We start from the raw sequence: 6783 nt of genomic DNA on the forward strand, positions 1-6783 counted from the left end.
CTTATCTGCCAGGATGAGCTTTGCGAAGTGGAAGGGGTCCACTGTGGAGGATAGGAACTATTCTGCCAATATGGTGGAGGATAAGGGCAGTTTGGCCAACCAAATTGGGACATCCAAGGATTCGGAGTAGGAAACATTTGGGGTGACCAATTTGAAAACGGGGGTTGAGACTGGTTTTGCCACATGTTCTGTTGCTGAGTATTGAACTGCGGGGGTTGAAAAGAAGAGGAGGGATCTGGAAACATACCTGATTTCCTAGGCTGCCATTGACGACGCTGGTTAACAAAGTATGCCGGTTCTGACTCCTCTTCTGCTTCTTTGTATACTGCCTTCAAACCAGGAAGTGAAGGGCAGCTTTCGGTCAGGTGGTCCTTGGTGCAGATAGCACATATTTGGACTGTATCCAGCGGGCATTCCTTATGGCTGTGTTTCTTCCTGCATCGTGGGCAAAAAATGGCTAGATTCTGTTCTGCCTCGGCTTGCTTTTGTTTAGCCTGCACAATGTCAAGTTGTGTAGTTAATGTTCCCAGGATATCAGTTTTAAAATTTTCTAGCAAATTTCCAAGTTCCACCCGTGTTACTCCCTCTGTTAATGTTCTGTTATCTCTGGGGAAGCGATCATATTCCGCTGGTTTTATCCTCGTGCTGCCTCTTGAGCTCCTGATACACAGATCAATGATATCAGCAAAATTTTCCTGATAAATGTCTCCTTTCCCCATGATGTTTAACGTTTCGATCCATTGCTCTCTCATACCTCTAATTAATGCAGTTTTCAACACGTTATCAGGCAGAGGTAGTGATGCATAAGGGGATCTTTGCAAGTTATATTGGAAACGTTCCACATATTCTTCTAAGGTTTCGTTTGGTCTGGCTGACATTTGAAAAATTTCATCTTTTAGTTCCCTCGACCTACAGTAATCTTGATATTTCTTTAAAAAGGCTTCTTTCATTTGATCCCAATTGTTAATAACCCCACCTCCTAAGCCCATAAACCATCTTAACGCAGCCCCTTTTAATGTAGAGGGGAACAATTTCAGTTTCTGGGGATCGGTGGTGTAATCGTATCCTCTACATAATACATCAAATTCGAACAAGAATGCGTCCGGATCTTCTGATGTAAGGCCATGAAATGTGGGAATATGCTGGAGAGGGATGGCTTTCATGGGCGCATTTGCTGCAGAATCTACTATCGGATATTGCAATGTGGAGGTCTGGGTGTTTGGCTGATTCTGCGCCATGGGGTCGAATATATGCCAGTAGTCTTCAGGAATTTCCAAGAGAGTGTTCCTTGGTTGAGGAGGGGTAGTCTTAACAGAGATTGTCTTGACACCACTCCCTTGATTAGGGACGATAATGGCCCCAACTGTCTGCGGTGAATGAATTCCTTCAACAAGGATTTTCACAACGCTTCCCTTGTCCGGGCTATTCAAAGGCTGGTTTAATTCAATAGGAGATCTCGGTTCCTCAATTTCCCCTGTTTCTCCTTCTCCTTCACAAAGGTTACTTTGGGTCCCTTCGTGCAATGGTCCAGGAGTCAAATTTTCAATTTCTTGAAAATCCTGCTCCTTTGTTCGACTGTGCACCTCAGCAAAGGCTTCGGATGGTGATCCCGAAGCCTGAAGGGAACTAGTAGGCTGTTTAGAATTGACTTTCTTATAACCTACTGATGGCTGAGAGTCGGCTTTCTTATAGATTTCGTCTATAAAGGTCGTTCGTCCAAGGGTCACCGGCCCCTTAGCTTTGGATGGAGGCTTTTGATCTTTTTCTAACTTTTTCTGCTTAGTCATGCACTCCAATTAAACTGCTAAATCCTATTCGACCAGCAATTCTACTAAGAGAGCGGACGGTGGAGCAGGGCTTTTACATGCTCCGTACGCAGGTTCTTACCTTCCGTTTTTAAAATCCAACTCCCTCCTAGCAGATTTGCGCACTACTCTATAAAGGACAAATGGCTATTACCCCTTCCCCGGCAACGGCGCCAAAATGTAGAGCGATAACTAGGGTCTCTCACACCACCAATTATTCCACATTATTAAGTCAATCCGGGATCGTTTTGTTCTTTCAAGGAGTAACTCAATCCGAGGCTGTTCTGTCCAAGTAGTGCTCGGTAGTATAGCGTTCTAATGACTTGAAAGGAAACAAACACTAAGCTGTAACTAAACCAATTCAGAAAATGAAATCACACAAGACAGATGATCAGTCAAGGGTACGGAACCAATAACCCTTCCCTTTCGAAACTGATAAAGAAAGAAAACCAAAGCATGGGCTTATAGGTTAGGGAGCTAGGCAGCGTCTTGCTGGGCTCACGACAGCCTTAGACCTGCTATCACGCGAAAGCAATAAAGGCAAATTAGCGAAAGTAAAATGGAACAGCAATTCTTAAAATGGAACAACAGTAATCAACGGAATAGCAGTAATGAAATGGAACAGCAAACTATCATAAACAGGAAACGTCAATCATATAAATTGGAACAGCAACTCAAATAGAACAGCAAACCCAAATGGAACAGCAAACCCAAATGGAACATCAAACCCAAATGGAACAGCAAACCCAAATGGAACAGCAAATCCAAATGGAACAGCAAATCCAAATGGAACAGCAAACCCCGAAGTATGTACACGGTCTATACTACTGTAGCGATCCGAGAGTAATGTATGATGTGACTATGTTTCTGAACAAAGTGATATTATCTTCAAGCCTCACAAATACTTATTTCATATGAATCCAATAATGATAACATTCATACCAATAACTTGCTGTAGAAATGGATGCAATTCGAATAGATTCAGTTTGTGTAATACAGAGACGTGAATTACAGAACGTATTCAGATTCAGATATTAATTAAGAAGCATAGTTTATCATATAAAAGATGTATCGGATTACTGAAACGAGAGAAATAAGCAAACCACACAAATCACCGTATGATACAACAGCAAGTGACCGTCGGAGCTGGGCCCTTGGCTACCAATGGTACACTGCTTAGAGTTACTTCAGATGCAGAAACGAAGTGAACACCAAATCCTTTATATTGATTGCATTAACAAAAGTATACAAAATCAGATCTTACAAAACTTCAGTGATCAAAGTTGTTCTGAGTTTATAATTACAATAATAGTCGTCCCCCACGCTCGATGGCGTGGTACCTTTATATAACAGCAATGATGGAGATGTCTAGATACAAAAGATAAGCTTAAAGCAGCGATCCCTCAGGATCGAAGATCCTGAGGGATTCGCTAATCGTTCAGGTCTTCTCTTTCCTTCTTGCGTTCTCCATCACGGTATCCTGCGTTCTTTTCCTGGATTATTCGGCTCCAATTTTACTTGATCTTCTCCGCATCCGGTTCCCTGTTGTCGGGACAGCAGTTACTTTCCTTTCGCTTCTCGTTTTTACTCGATAATTCCCTATTTCCGCGTCCTTCTGCATAGAAAACATCAATTATTAGTGATTGAGCTTTGTTTGTCCATTTTCACACAATTTACCAAAACCCTTATATTTTTAGACTCATAATGCAGAAAAGATTAGAAATAGTATTGAAAAACCACTAGATTGCTTATCAAAAAGCATACCTTCCAGGTGCTCCATACCTGCCACATCACCCGGTGACGTCATGCTGACGTCATCCGACTCCGACCCCACCTGATGACGTCATGCTGACGTCATCCCAAAAACGTGCCAATATTGCCAAAAATCTATTTTAAGCCAAAATTTCGTGTTTTTTCTACTTTTGCCGAAAGAGACTGTTGTTGTTCCTGCATGAATTTAACGACCATACCAGCGCCAACCTGCACTGTTCGACTCCAAACCGCGGGCGCCTCCGTCGTACCTGCATCTGCAACTGTTAGTGGCAATCCGCAAGGTATTTCTCGAAATTATTCTCTGCACCTGGTTTTTATCCAAATTTCTGCAAACAAACTGTTAAGGGAGTGTTAAGACGCTGAATTCACCATCTAGTATCCAGTAACCTGCACCTATTTCCCTCTGGCAAGGCAACGAACAGTTTACGAAACCTGCATTTGACTGAAACAACCTGAATTCACAGGTAGCTCGCGCAATCGTGAGCTAGAAACCTCTGCTGGCTAAATTCACCTGAGAAAAGTTCTGGTTAGCCCTGCTATTTGTCTTTATCAATCTGTTAAACAGTATTTCAATTGCTGTATGCTCAATTAACCCTCTGGTCCCTAAAATTCATACTTTCATTGTAAGGAATCACCTCTGTGTTGTTCTGCTTATTTCAACCAGTTCACCTGCAAGTCAGAAGCTTGATAGACCATGGAAACTCCAATTGCACTGAACATCAAGCCTCTCAATACCCCTCACAGGGAGTTAGAATGGAAAGCTCTGGGGGATATGGATTATCAAATGTTAGACTATTTTCCATTAGGCTCCAAATATAATATTCAGTTGCTAAATGAGTTGAAAGCCTAGCACCTTAGTGGAGCTGATATCCTAGGGATTTGGGACTCAAACTTGCCCATCTACAACCTCCCCCAGGTAAATCCTATGCCAGAATTGGTCCACAGATGCCAAGAGTGCTATGATCCATGCCAAAGAGCTGTCCTCAGCCCCACAGGCTCAATTCTGTTCCATATCACCCCAGAGAGCCTAAATGAGATGCTGCATTTCCGCACTGCAAAACCATTGACCCCCCTCTACATGCAGAACTTGATAAAGAAGGGGACTAAGTTGTCAAATGACCAGGTCATCAAAATCAATCAGCTGTTCATACAACCAGGCTCTGAAGCCATCAGAACTCCTCCTATTGGATATGCATACTTAAATGAATTGGGCAGAATGCTAGTGGATTTGATCAGGGGAGTGGAGGATGTGGATGATAGTATAATGGCAATGCTATCTATGTTCTCTCCTGGAAAGCCTCCAGCTGTACATTATGACTATGCCACATATATTGCAGATAGGATCCATGACCAGCTAATGAATCTGCAAAGGGAAAGACTGTTCAGATACACTTCGTACATTTACCATTTATTCTTGTTTTATCAACCAGGCAGCTTCCTCATTCCCCTGAAGCAAGTTAATGCCAGGGGAATCCAAGGTCAGTTGTGTTTTGGACCTCTGTTTTTCATTGCACCTCTGTATCACCATACACATACTGTGAGTTCATAGACTTGTTCATTCATCCAGCTATGACATTATTGTATGGTGTTTCTCCTCCAAGGCTAACTGATGACATGAGGAGAATTCTCCATCTAAACAAAACCTACAGCATTGGTAATTGGTACTTTTACCAACACCACACAGTGATCAGAGTTTATGGCTGTGAGTTGAAGCCTTATAGGCTGCCAAGGTATGTCCCCATGAGACTTTTTGCCCTAGAATACTTCAGGCAATTTGGGAATGCCGACTACCTCCACTTCCAAAGTAAGAACAAGAAGGCACAGTTAAAGGTAAGGAGCCAGCTGGGCCCTTTCCTATATAACAAAAAAGAGGAGGGATGGAAAGAGGCAAATAGTATCCTAGAGGCCCTCAAACTGCAAACTAGTTTTGAGTGGATACCCTATGACCCCAATCATTTTGTTTCCCTCAGGAGGATAAAATACAAATTGGGTACCTATTCACATATGAGGCAGCCTGAGATTGAGCAGTATGCGAATGCATTGAGCTGGAAAAAGGGCACCCTAGAGGAGGAAATTACTAGTGAAGAGCTGCTAGAAAGAGAGGCTAGGAATATTCAAAAAGAAGCTGACTTGGAAACTTGTGGACAGGTCCCCCTCTCATATCAAAGACAACTTGGAGCAGCCTCCTCATCCTCAACAACACATCAGCAAGCTGCCATGAATACTCCACAGACATCCAACAAAGGCAAAGAAAAGCAGGTGGAACAGCCACCTCCTATGACTGAAGAGAAAATGGAAACACTAGTGCAACAACAAGAAGAAATGATGCAGCAGGAAGTGCAGCAACAAACACAACACCAACAGCAAGAAGAACAAAGACAGGAGCAGCCTGTCCAGCAAGAGCAAATAGTGGAAGCCCCTAAATCCATTGAACAAACTGTGCCTCCAAGGCAAGAAACTTCAGCTGAGGCATCAATCCTCCAAACTCCACAAAAGGAGGATACAAGCAGGAAAAGGGACAGAGAGACTCCCCTTACAACATCAGCAACTCATGGGGAGAAAAGACAGAGAATCAATCCCTTCTCAGAGGAAGAAATGCCAATGGGACAGTCTTTTGGTATGGTCCCACCCAGCAGGGAAGCATCAGCAAGTTCCTTTCAACAGGAACAGGATAGAGCAATGGGAGGAGAAGTGAGTTCCTCAAATCAGCAAAGGGAAGGTGGACTCAGCATTAAACAGTAGTTCATCGACATTAAGAGGAGAAATGAGCCCATCAAGATACAGCTGTATAACCATCTGTTAAACATGGCTCCCACCAATCAATAAAGACTCATGTCTGCATATGATGTGCAGGAAGGCAAAATGATCATGAGTCATTTTATGCCAACAGCAGTGCAGCCCCAATCTGCCTCTGACTACTTGAGGACCAACCTGGAGGTCCTTGCCAAGGATATCCACCCAATGGACAAAATAGAACTGCATAAGCAAACGGGTGAGATGGTCTATGCTTCCCTGGCAGACCAAACATTGGATAACTACAGACTACAAAATAGCCTTAACAACACAGCTGCTCAGCTTGAGTTGGAGAAGGCATCCTCTCAAGCAAAGGACAACAGAATTAGGTCCTTAGAAGACATCATCATAGAGATTGGGCATGATCCCAAAGACATCAAGGGCATACAAGAGATATTAAAATTGAGGGATG

The sequence above is a fragment of the Pinus tabuliformis genome, chromosome 3_2 (genome assembly GCF_031772625.1).
Source record: "Pinus tabuliformis cultivar Carrire ecotype Pingquan chromosome 3_2, CPIR1, whole genome shotgun sequence".
NCBI classification, from domain to species: Eukaryota; Viridiplantae; Streptophyta; class Pinopsida; order Pinales; family Pinaceae; genus Pinus; species Pinus tabuliformis.